Source organism: Gopherus evgoodei, chromosome 2 (assembly GCF_007399415.2).
Source record: "Gopherus evgoodei ecotype Sinaloan lineage chromosome 2, rGopEvg1_v1.p, whole genome shotgun sequence".
Lineage (NCBI taxonomy): Eukaryota > Metazoa > Chordata > Testudines > Testudinidae > Gopherus > Gopherus evgoodei.
Window position 1 is genome coordinate 96,121,257 of NC_044323.1, and position 14,922 is coordinate 96,136,178.

General features: G+C 44.9%; 1 protein-coding gene across 2 annotated transcripts in view; it reads left to right on the plus strand.

Annotated features, from left to right (window-relative positions):
• Nucleotides 1-14,922, plus strand: part of HECW1 (HECT, C2 and WW domain containing E3 ubiquitin protein ligase 1) — a 394,082-nt gene that overhangs the window by 73,361 nt on the left and 305,799 nt on the right. The window contains exon 2 of one of the 2 annotated variants that reach the window (XM_030551407.1): nucleotides 11,120-11,347. The exons of the other annotated variant lie outside the window; for it this stretch is intronic. The gene's annotated coding sequence lies outside the window, so the exon portion shown is untranslated. The remainder of the gene's footprint in view (nucleotides 1-11,119; nucleotides 11,348-14,922) is intronic. 2 annotated transcript variants of the gene reach the window in all.

The window sequence follows — 14,922 nt, forward strand, 5'->3', positions numbered from 1 at the left end:
CAGAACAATATTCTGATCTTTCACTGGGTTAAATGCAGAGGCTACACTCAAAACTCCAAAGCACTGTTGCAGGAGTGCTCCCACGGCAGCACTTTGAAGTGCAAGTGTGGTCGCGGTGTCAGCGCTGGGAGAAAGCTCTCCCAGCAATGCAGGTACTCCATCTCCCAGAGGGGATTAGCTTACAGCACTGGGAGCTGCACTCCCAGCACTGCGGCACTGTTTACACTGCCGCTTTACAGCGCTGTAACTAGCTGTGCTCAGGGGGATGTTTTTTCACACCCCTGAGCAAGAAGATTGCAGCGCTGTAAACGCCAGTGTAGCCAAGGCCTTAGTATTTTAAAGCAAAAGGATTTAAACCAGTGCAGTGAAGATCAGATTTTGCCCTGTTTGTAAACTGGAGATAATATTTACAAACTTCAGACAAGCATTTTGAGGGTCGTTAAGTGCCAAGTATTATTCTAAGAAAATCTTGTATTGTTATGATCAAGCCACTATGCTTTTTTGATAATATCTGTCAGTATTTGCATACGTCATGAGCTGCTTTCATCAAAAGGCCCAATTCTGTAACTCTGAGCCAGACACGCAGATACCACAGAATGTGTTCTGAGGCGAAGTCTGGGATACACACCTTAAGGCATTTAAAACTACCTTCACCAAACAGGGACACTCCACCAGAAAAGTAGATTGCATCATGGAAGGACCACCCAACTATCCCAAGAGAATGTGCTTCCATACAGGGACAAAAACCTCTTTCAACTGCACAACTCTAGTTGTAACCAGTCACCCCACACTGGAGTTCATAAGAGGTATCATTAAACAATTACAACCCATACTCGATGGAGACCACGCTCTGAAAGAAATTGTTCCCAATGTTCCTCTTCTAGACTTCAAACAATCCCCTAACCTCACCAACCTCGTCATCAGAAGCAAGCTCCTCACAGAGTAGGACCACACCAACTCGAAGTGGCACCAGCCCCTGCCATAACAGACACAAAACCAGCTGCTGTATCTCCATTGCTCAATACTCACCACAACATACCTTTGAAGATCCTATCACAATATGTGATGTACCTCAGCCAGCACATTAAATGCCCCAATAATTATGCGTGTGAAACCAAATACTCACCAGGCCCTCAAATGAACTCATATAAAAATTGATAAAAGACAAAAATGCCTAATCAGCTATGGGCAGACACTTTTCACAAAATGATCAGTCCATATCTGCCCACTCAGTCCCTGCCCTCAAAGGAATCCCACATAACAACTTCAAAAGGTGACTCTGGGAACTGAAATGCATAACTCTGCTAGACACCAAAAATCAGAGATTCAATAAAGATACTGGATTTATGGTTCATTACAACACTCTGTAACCCACCAACCCTTCTTTGTGCTATGACTTTAGAGGTGTTAACTGCCCACTTCATCTTGAATGGTCTCTTATAACATTAACTCCTCATCTGTTCCACCCTGGTATTTAGCTGTTACACTCTGAGTACCTTTCCCAGACCTGGCAAAGAGCTCTGTGCAAGCTTGAAAACTTGTCTCTCTTTCACCAACAGAAGTTGGTCCAATAAAAGATTTAAAAGTTTATTAGAGAATATTTAAATAAAAATGATACAAAGAGTTCAAAGCGTCAGTTGTTGGTCATTGGGGGCAACATACAGAGTATAGGGGGACGCTGGTATGTGGGAATTGGTTAGCACATAACATATACAGTCTGCAAGGTCCCCCAATGCGGAGTGTATGGTGGGTGGGATCAAGAAACAGTAAGGAAGCAGTGAGGGTACATTGCTCATACAGTGGGTTACATGCAGTCATGGGTATAAGTAAGCGGGCCGGGTAATGGGGACAGGATGACCCTCGCATGGTGGAATCTAGTTCGGTGGCTTTAGGGCTTAGGGGATATGATTCAGTAGGGGGGGTTTATAGGCCTCCTCCCCCCGTGGATGCACAGAGCCACGCCGGCTCACTCTTGGTATTGGCAGTGGCCGGTGATGTGCTCTATGTAAATGTCCCTGGACCACCGGATAGTGTCCGAGACCATCAAACGTCTCATGAGCTGTGCATAGCAACGGCCCTCCCCACAGGCCCTAAGTACACGTTCATTACAGGGATCCCAGGCACCCAGGGCCCCGACAATCAGGGCATCGGTGTAAACCTCGTAGCCCTTTGCCCGCAGGGTGTCCGCCAAGGGGGCATATTTTTTGAGTTTACAGGCTTGGGCTTCATGGAAGGCTGGGGTCCTGTTCTCAAACGGGATCGTCATGTCGACGAGGATGATCTTTTTCCGCTCCTCGTCCGTGATGACGATGTCCGGGCGCAGCAGGCTGTCGGTGTCGGGGATGGTGTGGTTGACTGCGATCTCACCCAGGTGTGGGGCAGTGGCCTTCACCATCCGGTCCTGGACGGCATTGTGGCGCAGCTGCCAGGCTCTGGCGTGGGGCTTGCAGCTGCACAGGACATGGGGCAAGGTGTCCAGGGCGTACCCACACTTCCTGCAGCTCTTGTCTCGGTTCCCATGGCAGATGGCTCCATTGAGTGGGACGCAGTTCAGGCGGGCGCGGTGTATGAACCGCCAGTCGGCGAAACGGGTGAAACTGCCCGTGGGGAGAAAGTGGTTGCTGGAGTCCCACTTGCTGGTCACCTCAAAGGCCTTGCCCTGGTCGGGTTTTTTCCTCAGGGTGTCCACGTAGAGCGCGTGGACAGCGGCCTTCAGTGACTTCTCCAGCACACCTCTGGCTCCGGGGCTGATGATGGTGTTGCCCTTTGTCTCAGTCTGTGGCACCAAGACTCCAAGCTCCTGTCGTTCCTCGCTCCATATCCAGCGGCAGCCCAGTCGTTTTCCCAGCTGGCGCGTGGCGTTGCGGGCGCGGGACCACAGCAAAGTAATGTCGCCCCCGTCCCAGGCGAATTCGCCATCCAGGGAGCCGCTCAGGAAAGTGGCTACATCCGGGCCGGAGGGAGGCCTGCCAATTCGCTTCTCGATGACGGTGCGTAGGGCAGCCGCTGCAACGTTCTTTACCATGGCGTCCGGGCACGTCAGGAGGCGGAAGGTGTGCGTGACGACCGCAATGTCGCAGAGGTCACCCATGCGGGGGACGTTGGCACCACCGTGTCTGTGGGCAATGTATATGAGTTCGTTGCTGGCTCTCTGGGACAGGGACAGCCACTGCTTAACCAGCTGCCGGATGGTGTTGTCTGCCTTGTTGAGGGGCACCTTTGCCACGGCAGAACCTCTTAAGACGAAGGTGATGCGGGGGATCAGGAAAGTATTGAGGGCATTGATCTTCTGCCACGGCACCAGCAGGGATGCGTCGATCTTGGCAGCGTCCTGTAGGATCTCCCGGATGGTGTCCTCAGGGGTCTGCCGGATGCGGACACCAGTCGGCGTGCCGAGGTGTTGGTACGCCTGTCGTTCTGCCAGGGGAACGACAGACTCGTCCTGGATCTGGAACTCCGTCGTCTGCACCGAGTCTCTCTTGCTCCCATTGACATGGAGGGACGCGCACTTCTTGGCGTTAAAGTGGAGTTCCGTCCAGTCCGCGACCCCCCGATAGTGTTGAGCATGATACTACCTCACACACAAACCCCGTCTGTCTAGTATCCTGGGACCAACAGCTACAACAACACTACAGACAGCTCTTCACGTTGTATAGTACTTTGCTGCCTGGTTAGTCTCATTGGTTACAATGGGATATATTTTTGGAAGAAGGTACTACATGGTGTGAGTAAAGATGGCAGAATTGGACCCAGAAGGTTAATTTGCTATTTTTTTCCAGGTGTGTTTTGGCTTATTTGTACACAATAAATCCTTTCTAGGTCGTCTTCTATTTCTCATAATTGCTTTGCTGTTGGTTCACGCTACGTATGCACTGTCCCCAAAGCATTTTCCCATTAGATTAATTTGTTTATCCTGTTCTGCACTCACATCAGTTTTTTTTCACCCTGATCATCTCCCCAATTGGAAAATTATCCCACAGATGAAATCTGTCTACTCTTAGCAGGGTTTTCTGTTCCATCTTTTTTGATACAGGAGGATATAGAAAATATCCTTCTCTTGAGAAGCAAACTGAGTTAGAAAACCATGATGGCATTATTCTGTATTGTAAACTTTTTTAAAACTGCCACACTCAGCTAAAAAAAAAATCAGAACAATAGAAATAAGAGCCTTGGAAACTTCTGAAGGTCAAGGATATCCTCTTCTACCTTCTGCTGAGATTAAAAGGTCTCTATGTGCAAAGACTGTTATGGGGCCAGATTTTCAAATCATTGCTAGGACCACTTCCATTTATTATTATTTTTATTTCTTCTTATTACTGTAGCCCTAGGAGCCCTAATCATGGACCAGGAACCCATTGTACTAGCCACTGTATGCACACAGAACAAGAAGACGGTCTCTGTGCCAACATGCTTACAATCTAAGTATAAAACGAGACAACAGATGGATCTAGATAGCTAGGGGAAGACAAGGGAATAATGAGACAGTATTGGTCAGCATGATAGGCAGTGGTCTAAATACGCCAATTTAGCTAGATTTTCAGAAGAACTTTGCTTCCATACAGGCACCTAAATACGAGCCAGATTTTCAAAAATGTTCAGCATCTATTGCAGGTGATCTATTTTGAAAATATGGTCCATATTTTACACAGTGAGACTCTCATGTTAAAGGTTTGGGTTTTTTAAGTGTGGGTTTATTTATTTTTTTACAGTACTGGTCCAAAAACCAATGGAGCTCTGCTGATTTACATCAGCTGACTTGGTCCACTATTTATATGCAGTGGTTCACTGTAATAGCAGTTTGCACATTGCAATGCATTGAAATAATTTGGGACTTCCATTCTCCTTAACTGCAAATGACAGATGGGCCTGAACCAGCTCTCCAGATTCAAAAGTTCATTCCTTATAAACATATGAACATTTGCAATCTTTGGCTTTTTTATAATTACAGGTAAAATAAATGCCAACTAGCCCAATCCGCCACCTTCATTCAATTGTTAATTGGCTGATTTCTTTTAGGAAAAGTAAATTTTAATTGTATCAGAGTTGACTAGAAGGAAGGTCCACAGTATATTACATACAATAGTTCATGATTTATGTCCCAAAGAAGTTTTATTTTTTTTGTATAGATACCTTTTAACTTGGTTACAAGGAGATGAACTGTGGAAAGAATTGTCAGTCTCAATTCACTTTGACACAGTGATTCAGTACCGTCACTTCTTCTGAACTAGAGCTGTTAAATTTGCTCCCCAAATGTGAATGAGATCAGTTTGTGGTTTCTAGCAAAAATCATAACATTTACAAATCCTAGCATTACCTGTGTATATGATAGCAGAAGCTGTAAGTCTAATTGCAAAGTGATTCTGTAACCATCAGCTAGAGCAGGCCTGCACAACATGCGGCCCGCGGGGGGATTCTAAATCTCCCGCACACGGCGCTCTGCGGGCAGCCCAGAGCCCTTTGAATCCCGGCCGCGGCCGGGGAATTAAAGGGCTCTGCGCTGCCAGCAGCCGCAGGGAGCCCTTTAAATCCCAGCCGCGGCCGGGAATGGGGAGCCCAGAGCTCTTTAAATCCCAGCCGTGACCGGGAATCAAAGGGCTCTGTGCTGCACACAGTGGCGGGGAGCCCAGAGCCCTTTAAATCCAAGCCGTGGCCGGGAGTCAAAGGGCTCTGTGCTGCCCGCAGAGATTCCCAGCTGCAGCTGGGATTTAAAGGGCTCAGGGCTCCCCGGGGCTGCGGGCAGCCCAGAGCCCTTTGAATCCTGGCCCACCGCCGCTGATTGCCCCCTCCTCGGACCCCCGCCCCAACTGCCCCCTCGGACCCTCACCCCGTATCTAAATGCTGCTGCTCCTTGTCCCCCGATTGCCCCCTCCCAAGACCCCTGTCCCTAACTGCCCCTTGGGATCCCAGCCCCTATCTAAGCCTCCCTTCTCCTTGTCCCCAACTGCCCCCCTCCTGAGAGCCCCCCCAACTTTCCCTCAGTACCCCACCCCCTACCTGTCCCCTGATAAACCCCTGGGACTCCCATGCCTATCCAACTGCTGCCTGTCCCCTGACTGCCCCCTGAACCTCCGGCCCATCCAACTCCCCCTGCTCCCTGTCCCTTGACTGCCCCCCCGGAACTCCCTACCCCTTCTCCAACCCCCAGCTCCCTTACCATGCCACTCAGACCAGCGTTTCTGGTTCCATGCAGCTCCAGACACGTTGCTGCCATGCTCCCCCATGGAGCCCACAGCCCTCCAGCACCTGCCTTCCAGATTTGAACATCTCAAAATTCAGGAGTGCTCAAGCTCACTTTGGGCAGCTGTTACTTCATTTCTCCAAAATCAAATATACTGATCCACTGTAACTTGCTGTAGAAAAAAGTGGGATAAAATTGAGCAAAAAATGCTTATTAGGACTGGAATTGCTATTTTCAACAGCCATTGCCTTTTTGTTTGTTTAAAAGGAAGACAGTGATATTGCACTGGCAAATTCCCCATAGAAAGAAAGAGTGGAACAAAAGAATAATAAAGGCACCTCAACTTTTCCTCATTTGTGGAGGACAGTCTTATAATATGCATCCAGATATCCTCCAATCACATAAGCCGAAAAATTGTTCCACTTTACTGCAGCTCTGTAATCATATGGGAACCAATCCTGTCTGTGTTTCGTGCACATTCAAAATTCCTGCTGATTGACCCGCCCTGGGAGCGTTACCAGTGACCCAGGACTGGGGTGGCAGAAGGTGGGGGGGGGAGCCCAAGGCTGGGGCAGCAGCAAGGTGGGGGAAGGGCGCTGGTGGGGAGGAAAGGGGGAAGCCCAGCACTGGGGCAGCAGGGGGTGTGTGTTGGTGGGGGGAGAGCCCAGGACAAGGGCAGCAGGGAGGGTGTAGGGGGGAGCCCAGGGCTGGGAAGGGGGGCAGCCAAATTTTTTTTTGCTTGGGGCAGCAAAGAACCTAGAGCTGGCCCTGCCGGCTTCCCCCAGCTGCCGGAGCCCCCGGCCCTTTAATTTGACCCTGAGGGCTCCCAGCCACCTCTTCAGCTGGGAGTCCCCGGTTGATTTAAAACAAAGTATCACCTCTCCACCCCCAACCTTCCTTTTTGGCCCACAGCTGTTTTAGTGGGGCAGCGCTGGGGAAAGAGGGTTTGTTTCTGCAGGGCTGGGCAGCCAAGAGGCGGGGTGTTTCTGTGAGGCTGGGAGGTTTCAGCCCTCAGCTCTTTTCTTTGGAGTAATGTAGCCCTCGCCACTTTGAGTTGTGCAGGCCTGAGCTAGAGAATAATGGCTTGATCTGAAGTCTTGATTTCGGTGAGCTTTGGGTCAGGCCATAATAGCAAGTGTTGAATGCAACGTGAAGGTGCAAAGTCTGACTAATCTACTCCAGTAACTCCTTTCTGCCAAACTCTGGTAGTATTTTTGTTGACTTCTCCTGTAACATTTACTGTTTGGACATTACAAAAACAACTGGTTTGCAGAGGGGATAAGTGTTTTAGATAAAATAAGGAATAATTCCACTGAAATCAAATGCAAAACTCCCATTGACTTCAATGGGTGCAGGCTGGTGGAGCCCTTGGTCTCTTCTTTATTTTTGTTATTGTTTGTTGTTGTTTGTTTAATGATTATTATGCTCTCTGGACTGTAATACCAATGGTTGAAATGCTGGTCTGAATTTATGTCGTGGCAAAACTCCCACTGACTTCAAGAGAGCCAGGATTTCACTCTGTGATTTTATCTTTGTCCTACTGCCCCACTTTTTGCTATCATGCTCAAAATTCCCATTGAGTTATTGGGAGTTATGTGTTCAGAAGGCTTGCAGCAATTTAGAGGTTTGTCACTTAGCAGACCAAATGCTTAAGGTGTAGTGAGTGACACTGCTGTAAGAGGAATTTTACTATCAGTGATGAAATTGGCCCATAATTTTCAAATGGTTTTGAATGCATTTGCTATGTTCCATTACTCTGCATGAACCTAGCTATTTCTGAAATACTACAGTCACTCACATTATTTATTTACAACCTACAACAAGCAGGTCTGTTTTAAACTTACCTGTTACTTCTCTCCACACTGAAAAGTTGATTTTTCTTTCACTTACATCTTCTGCTTCCTGCTCCAGAGACCTGATTTACAAACTGTGCAACCCTGTTCACCTTTGTACAGGTTGTGTGGGGTATAAGTGACAGCAGAAAGTGGTTCTATTTTAAAAAAAAAAAGTTTCAATTGGGTTCTCCCTCCTGTACACACATTGGGCCAAATTCTACTTAATTTCATTCTATGTAAATATGAAGTAACCAAAATCTGAATAGTAACTCTGAATTTACATCGGTATAATTGAGGCATAGATGCTGGAACTAGGGGTGCTGGGAGTGCTGCTGCACCCCCTGCTTTGAAGTGGTTTCTATTATATATGGGGTTTACAGTTTGGTTCAATGCCTCTCAGCACCCCCATTATAAAAATTCCAGCACTTCCGAGGGGCAAATCCCTACCCCGATACTAGCCTGAAAGGCTAGTCTGAGTACTGAGGATATGCCCAAGGGAAAGAGGGGCCTCCTAAACCCATGGAGTGGCTCCATAGTTATTCTGTGGATGCTACTACAGCCCTGTGATGTTGTGGGTTAATATGTATTATGCCCTAACACAAAGGCATCCTGCTGGGGACCCCTGGAGAATCCATGCAGTGCTAGTTTTTGGCCACTCCCTCATTGTCTCAGTGGATGCTAGCATTTCGGAAGCACCCTTGCATAGTCTTGTGGAATCTAGGCCCTGCCTTTGCGCAGTGAATCACTCCACTTTTTCTGCCTTGAGGAGTTTCACATTCATGGAGGTGGGTGCTGGATTTTCCACTGAAAGCAGAATTTGGCCCACTGTTCTCTGTAAATCAGTCTTTTGAACAGGGCAATATTATCAGCAAGTCTTAATCACAAACACCTAATATACACTCTTCCACTTTTTCTGCCAGTTTGCTTATATACCTCCAAAGAACTCTATCAGATTCATTTAACATGTTATTTTGGCTATCAATCCATATTGACTTTCCTTTCATTGAGTCACAGCACACAACAAACAGTCTTGCAAAAGGTACATTGTGTTCTTGGCCAAAGTGTCCAGAATCTTACTCTTAGCCATTTCCAGTGAGGCCTTCAGGCTGCCCAGCATTTTGTTCTCCGAATCCTTTGTTTGATTCTTTCCTATATAAGGGACCTGCTTTTGCCACTCTTGAGTGTCTGTTACTTCCTCCCTCCTGCCTGGCAAAGCCTTTTCTCTATACTTTGCAATATTTGTCAGAATTCTGGAGGTGTAATTCATTGTAACCAGCATGCTAATTTTTCATAGTTCCAGTTGTTTAATAACTCAGTTCAGATGCAGTCGTGAGCTGTTTAAATTTTTCACTTTACCAAGGGAAAAGAGCATTTGTCTGTCTCAACATGTGACTTCCAACTTCTTTTGTCAATATGGATGTTGGACAGAATTCCTTTTGGGGGCCAAGTGTTGTCTGAAGTTGAATAAGCTCAGTTTTCAGCCTGGGGGTTTATTCTGGATCTTAGAATATGTGTCATGACAGTATCCCATTTGAATGAGAATCATTAAAATAAAATGCATGATGGGGTACTGCCTCTCCCTCAGGTGACGGGAGGTAGGAGCAGAATCAAAGGGTGCATGGAAAAATAGGTTCCAGGACTGAGAGGGCCACATAGTCACTGAAAGGGAAAAGCATTGCTACGCGGTTAGGCATCTGCTAAATTCTGCTGTTAATGCAACTGGAGAGATGGTCTGAGTGCTGCCATGCAGGTTTAAGAGGGGCAGATAAGCTGTGAGACAGTACAAGACACAAAGTGGTGAAATATCTCTGTTTGGGGTGAAATTTAGGAAAGAGCTGTGAAAGAGTGTCTGCCAAAGTAAGACAGACACGTGATGTGACTGGAGGCAAGGAGCCAAAAATATCAATCAGGGATTCTAATGAGAAGGCCTGGTAAGCCCAGGTATAGTAGGAAGTCCAGAGCAGGAAGGAAACTTTGCAGTATGATGCAGAGGAGCTGGCGAGAAGATTCGGTCTCCATTAGTAATTAGTGAACATTACATGACAGAATTAACAGAGCAGACAATCATCCAGTGATCCATTCCCTGTTGTCCACTCCCAAGTTCTGGCAATCAGAAAGAGACTATCTTGGCTAATCACCATTGATGACCTATCCTTCATGAACTTATCTAATTATTTTTTTGAACCCAGTTATACTTTTGGCCTTCACAAACATCCACTGACAACAAGTTCCACAGGCTGACTGTGCATAGTGTAAAGAAGCACTTCCTTTTGTTTATTTTAAACTTTCTGCCTATGAATTTCATTGGGTGACCCCTGGTACTTGTGTTATGAGAACGAGTAAATAACACTTCCTTATTCACTTTCTCCACACCATTCATGATTTTATAGACCTCTGTTATATCCCTGTCGTAGTCATCTCTTTTCCAAGCTGAAAAGTCCAAGTCTTTTTAATCTCTCCACTTACAGAAGCTGTTCCATACCCTTAATAATTTTTGTTGCCCTTCTTTATACCTTTTCCAATTCTAATATATCTTTTTTGAGATGGGGTGACTAGAACTGCATGCAGTATTCAAGTTGTGAGTGTACCATGGCTTTATATAGTGGTATTATGATATTTTCTGTCTTCTTATCTATTCCTTTCCTAATGGTTTCTAACATTCTGTTAGCTTTTTTGACTGCTGCTGATCACTAAATGGATGATTTCAGAGAACTATCCACCATGAGTCCAAGTTCTCTTTCTAGGGTGGTCGTAGCTAATTTAAATCCCATCATTTTGTACATATAGTTGGGATTGTTTTCCAATATGCATTACATTGCATTTATCAACCTTAAAGTTCATCTGCCATTTTGTTGCCCAGTCACCCAGTTTAGTGCGATTCCTTTATAACTCTTTGCAGTCAGCTTTGAAGTTAACTGTCTTGAATAATTTTGTATTGTCTGCAAATATTGCCATCTCACTATTTACCCCTTTTCCCAGATAATTTATGAATATGTTGAATAGCACTGGTCCTAGTACAGATCCCTTGGGGACACCACTATTTACCTCTCTCCATTCTGAAAACTGACCATGTATTCCTACCCTTTGTTTCCTGTCTTTTAACCAGTTACTGATCCACCAGAGAAAAATTAAACCTGGTTCCTGTCAGGTGAGGCCTGAGGTTAGGGTTGCCACCTCTGAGGTACAAAAACCCAGGACATCTGGGATGATCCTGTGCCCATAAAACTGGACAGCTTGCAGTGTATACTGAGCACTCTTACAGATTTCCCAGGACAGCTACCTCAAAAAAGAGACAATCGTTGGAAAACCTGGACAGGTGGCAAACTTACCTAAGGTATGTCATTAGCAGAGATAATCAAAGGTGTGACTTTATACCTGATAAATACAAATAGTTAATTTATTATGGCAAAATGTACAAAAGGAAAAGTAAGGGGAAGAGGCAAAAAGGGAACAGGGAATGTAGAGAAAGAAGAGAAAATCTGAAAAATGAATTTTTTTTATTTCCCTCCAAAATGTTCACAGAAAATTCTTACCTTTTAAATTATATTAGTAGTTCAAGGATCCAGTGCAGGTGAGCATGCAGAAGTTTTGATACTTACGTGTAACTGTCAGAAACTCTTGGTTCTGTAAATGTAAGAAAAGAAGAAACATTTTCTTATGATTTCTGGTATTTTCTTTAGGTTCGCCTGGAAATATGGCAAGAGCAATCTTTCTGGTTGCACTGTATGTTGGTAAATCATATCAGGTCTCCAAACAAACACCAACAGTGCAATGATGCAGATGGCAGATGTGTGAGGAATACCTAGACAGTCAGATATGTGAGGATAAAAAGAATTACTTGAATTTTCTGAAACCTCAAAAAAGGCTTAGTTTGGTTTGAGTTGTGGATGAAGGTTCAGGAAGTGCTATTTTTGTGTCACCTGTCATTAGTTAGTACAACAAGCCCAGATTTTTTTGCCCCAGATTCCTAGCCAAACAACATTAAAGCAAAACTGTTGCTGATGCCATAGATGGTCCCATCCAGGACCAGCGCTAGAGTTTTTCACGCCCTAGGCGCACGGCCATTTCGCCGCCCCGCGCAGCGCTCCCGTGGCTCCGGTGGAGCTGCCGTAGCCATTTTTGTGGAGGGGTCCGTTGGTCCGCGGCTCCGGTGGAGCTGCCACAGCTGTACCTGCGGGAGGTCCACCGGAGCCGCACGGGACCAGTGGACCACCCGCAGGCATGCCTGCGGCAGCTCCACCGGAGCCGCGGACCAACGGACCCTCCACAGGCATGACTGCGGCAAGTCCACTGGAGCCGCCTGCCACCCCCCGCCGGCAAAATGCCGCCCCTCGAAAATCCTGGCTCCCTAGGCGATTGCCTACTTCGCCTCAATGGAAGCGCTGGCCCTGGTCCCATCTTGTTGGAGTGTGATCCCTAAACAGGCCTCTCAAGGACTGAACTCACAACACTGGGTTTAGCAGGCCAATGCTCAAACCACTGAGCTATCCTTCCCTCCTTTGAGATGATAACTGCATTTTATTTTTTATTTATTTTCCAAGCAAATTCTTCAAGCTTTCTTGAAAGCATGAAACAGAAAACTCCAAGAAAGGACTAATGTGGCACTCATGAACATTTTATCATTAACCAACCAGAGGGTTTCCATCACAAAGTGTTAAAAAATCTAAAGTGCTTGGTACTATCCCTTTAAAAGGAAATGCATTTTGTCTATTGTGAACCTAGTTACAATTGCACTGGTTTCTAATGATTTTTAGTGGGATAGTTACACACCGTGATTTGCTATATAGTTACATGTTCCACACCCATGTTGAAAATTAGAATGTCAATAGACATTATTTGTCCATACATCTTGTTTCTCAATGTACTATAAACACGATGCTGTAGTATGCTAAAATGAGATGTAGAAAGAAATTAAGAATAAAACAGAACTGGAAACTAACTTGTCTAATCAGTAATATGATTAAAAGGGGATTAACTCTTGCCTGTTTTTATAAGAGGTAAAGGAGAACTGTGTTTCTGTGAACCAGTTTTTTTCTAATAGTGTAATACTCTTCTGTTGTGTTTGGCAGCTCTGCTCTGAGAAATTTTGGCATCAGCTTGAATACTGATCCTATTACTTTAATCAGTAATTTAACACACAAAAGAATGCATCAGAGTTGTTCTTTAAATCAAAATATTTATTGAAGTTCCATCAATTTAAAAATAAGCAAACACATAAACCCTGTGTATACAATGGAATCCACTAGAAGTTATGATAGTCCAAAATAGTATTGGCATGTCACATGAAACTTAGATGTGACAGACTTGAAAGACAAAAAAACAATAAAATACATGAATAGGTAAATATTGGGTAACTGGATGATTAGTTTTCTGAATACCATTTTTAAATGAAACAAACAAACAAAAACTTTTATTTATCAGTGTTAGAGACTAAGGGCTAAATTATAATCTTAGGTGGATGAGAGGTAGCATTTAGATGCACTGCCCCTGGAACAGTCTAAGAAAGAAACTGATTTGAACAGTCACAGTTCCTCCTCTGGTTTCCTCTTCCTGGCTTATTCCAGTAACAGAACATTTTTTTCATCTGTGCTGGCTCAGCTGGTGTGCTGGGGTTCTGCCCATTGCCTACTCCTATCTGGCCACTGCCTGCCAACCTACATGAGAGAAGGGAGTAGCATCTCTGTAGAGGCTGCCGTATCCCACAGAACACAGACCAGGAAGGCTGCACCCCTGCAAGTCACAATCTTGCCCTAAGTACTACCATTGATCTTTATGAATAGTTAAGATGCTTAATTTTGGCCATGCAACTGAGATGGAGGGAATTTTAACAGTGGTCAAGTGGATAATCCATCTTGAGTATACAGAACGCAGATAGAATAGTCATTCTCAAATTATTGCCTCTAGATCACCAGTCTTTGAAGCCCCTTCCTGGTGGAATGAAACATGGTGACCCTCAAACATTGTGGATATTGGGTGCTGCTAGAAAGAGGTGTGTGTGTGTGTGAGAGAGAGAGAGAGAGAGGATGCAGTGTTCAGAATTAAATACTTGGAGAACAAATGAGAGAAAATGTCAGTGGAATAACATGAGGGAAATTGCGCCTGGACCCACAATTATTAGAAGTTGAAAACATGCAGGCAGAATGGCAGTACTGCAATCTTTAGAAATCTTTCTTTTCTTAAGGAAATTTTTTTCTGTGTGGTATTTATTTCTGCTTCACAGTGATATGGTTTCTAGGCTGATACAAAATTTCTCTTTCTTATTGGTTAAAAACCTGTATGTCTTTTCAAGCTGCTCTGACCAGAATGTCATCCATAAAGAGGTATAAATATACTCCCCTTAACTGAGCCACTACCCATACCAGAACCTTGGTGAACTCTCTTGGAACCAGTAATTCAAGGGATAGTGACGATTGAGGGATTGGGCCACATATTTGTAAGAAAATCTTCTGAATCTTTAGTGACATAATCTTATTGGTCCATGGCAGTATTGTATGTTTCGTATATATATAGTGATGTTAAACAGTCCCCTGGAGAACCTGTGGTGGGAATTGATTAGAGTTTCTTTGTGAAATCTGAATTACATTATATGTTTGTTTAGACTTTTCTGAGCCAACAGTGCTCAGACTCTCCCTGAACTCCTCAGGGTTACACAAATAATAAAATGTGATCTATGTAGTGTGTATATATAAATTGTGGAGGAGACTCCACTTCTCTATCTCCAGAAAGTGTTCTGTGCCTTATTGGATCTTGCTTTGTTTTTCTGTCCTGTGGGAAATTGACTGCATGGGAAATGAGATGAAATACACACCCCTGAGATTTAATATTCTTCTTTTATTACCTCTAGGACTCACTTGTATGAGAAAGTTCTGTATCTAACGGATAAAGAACTATCCATCTCTCAAGGATGTT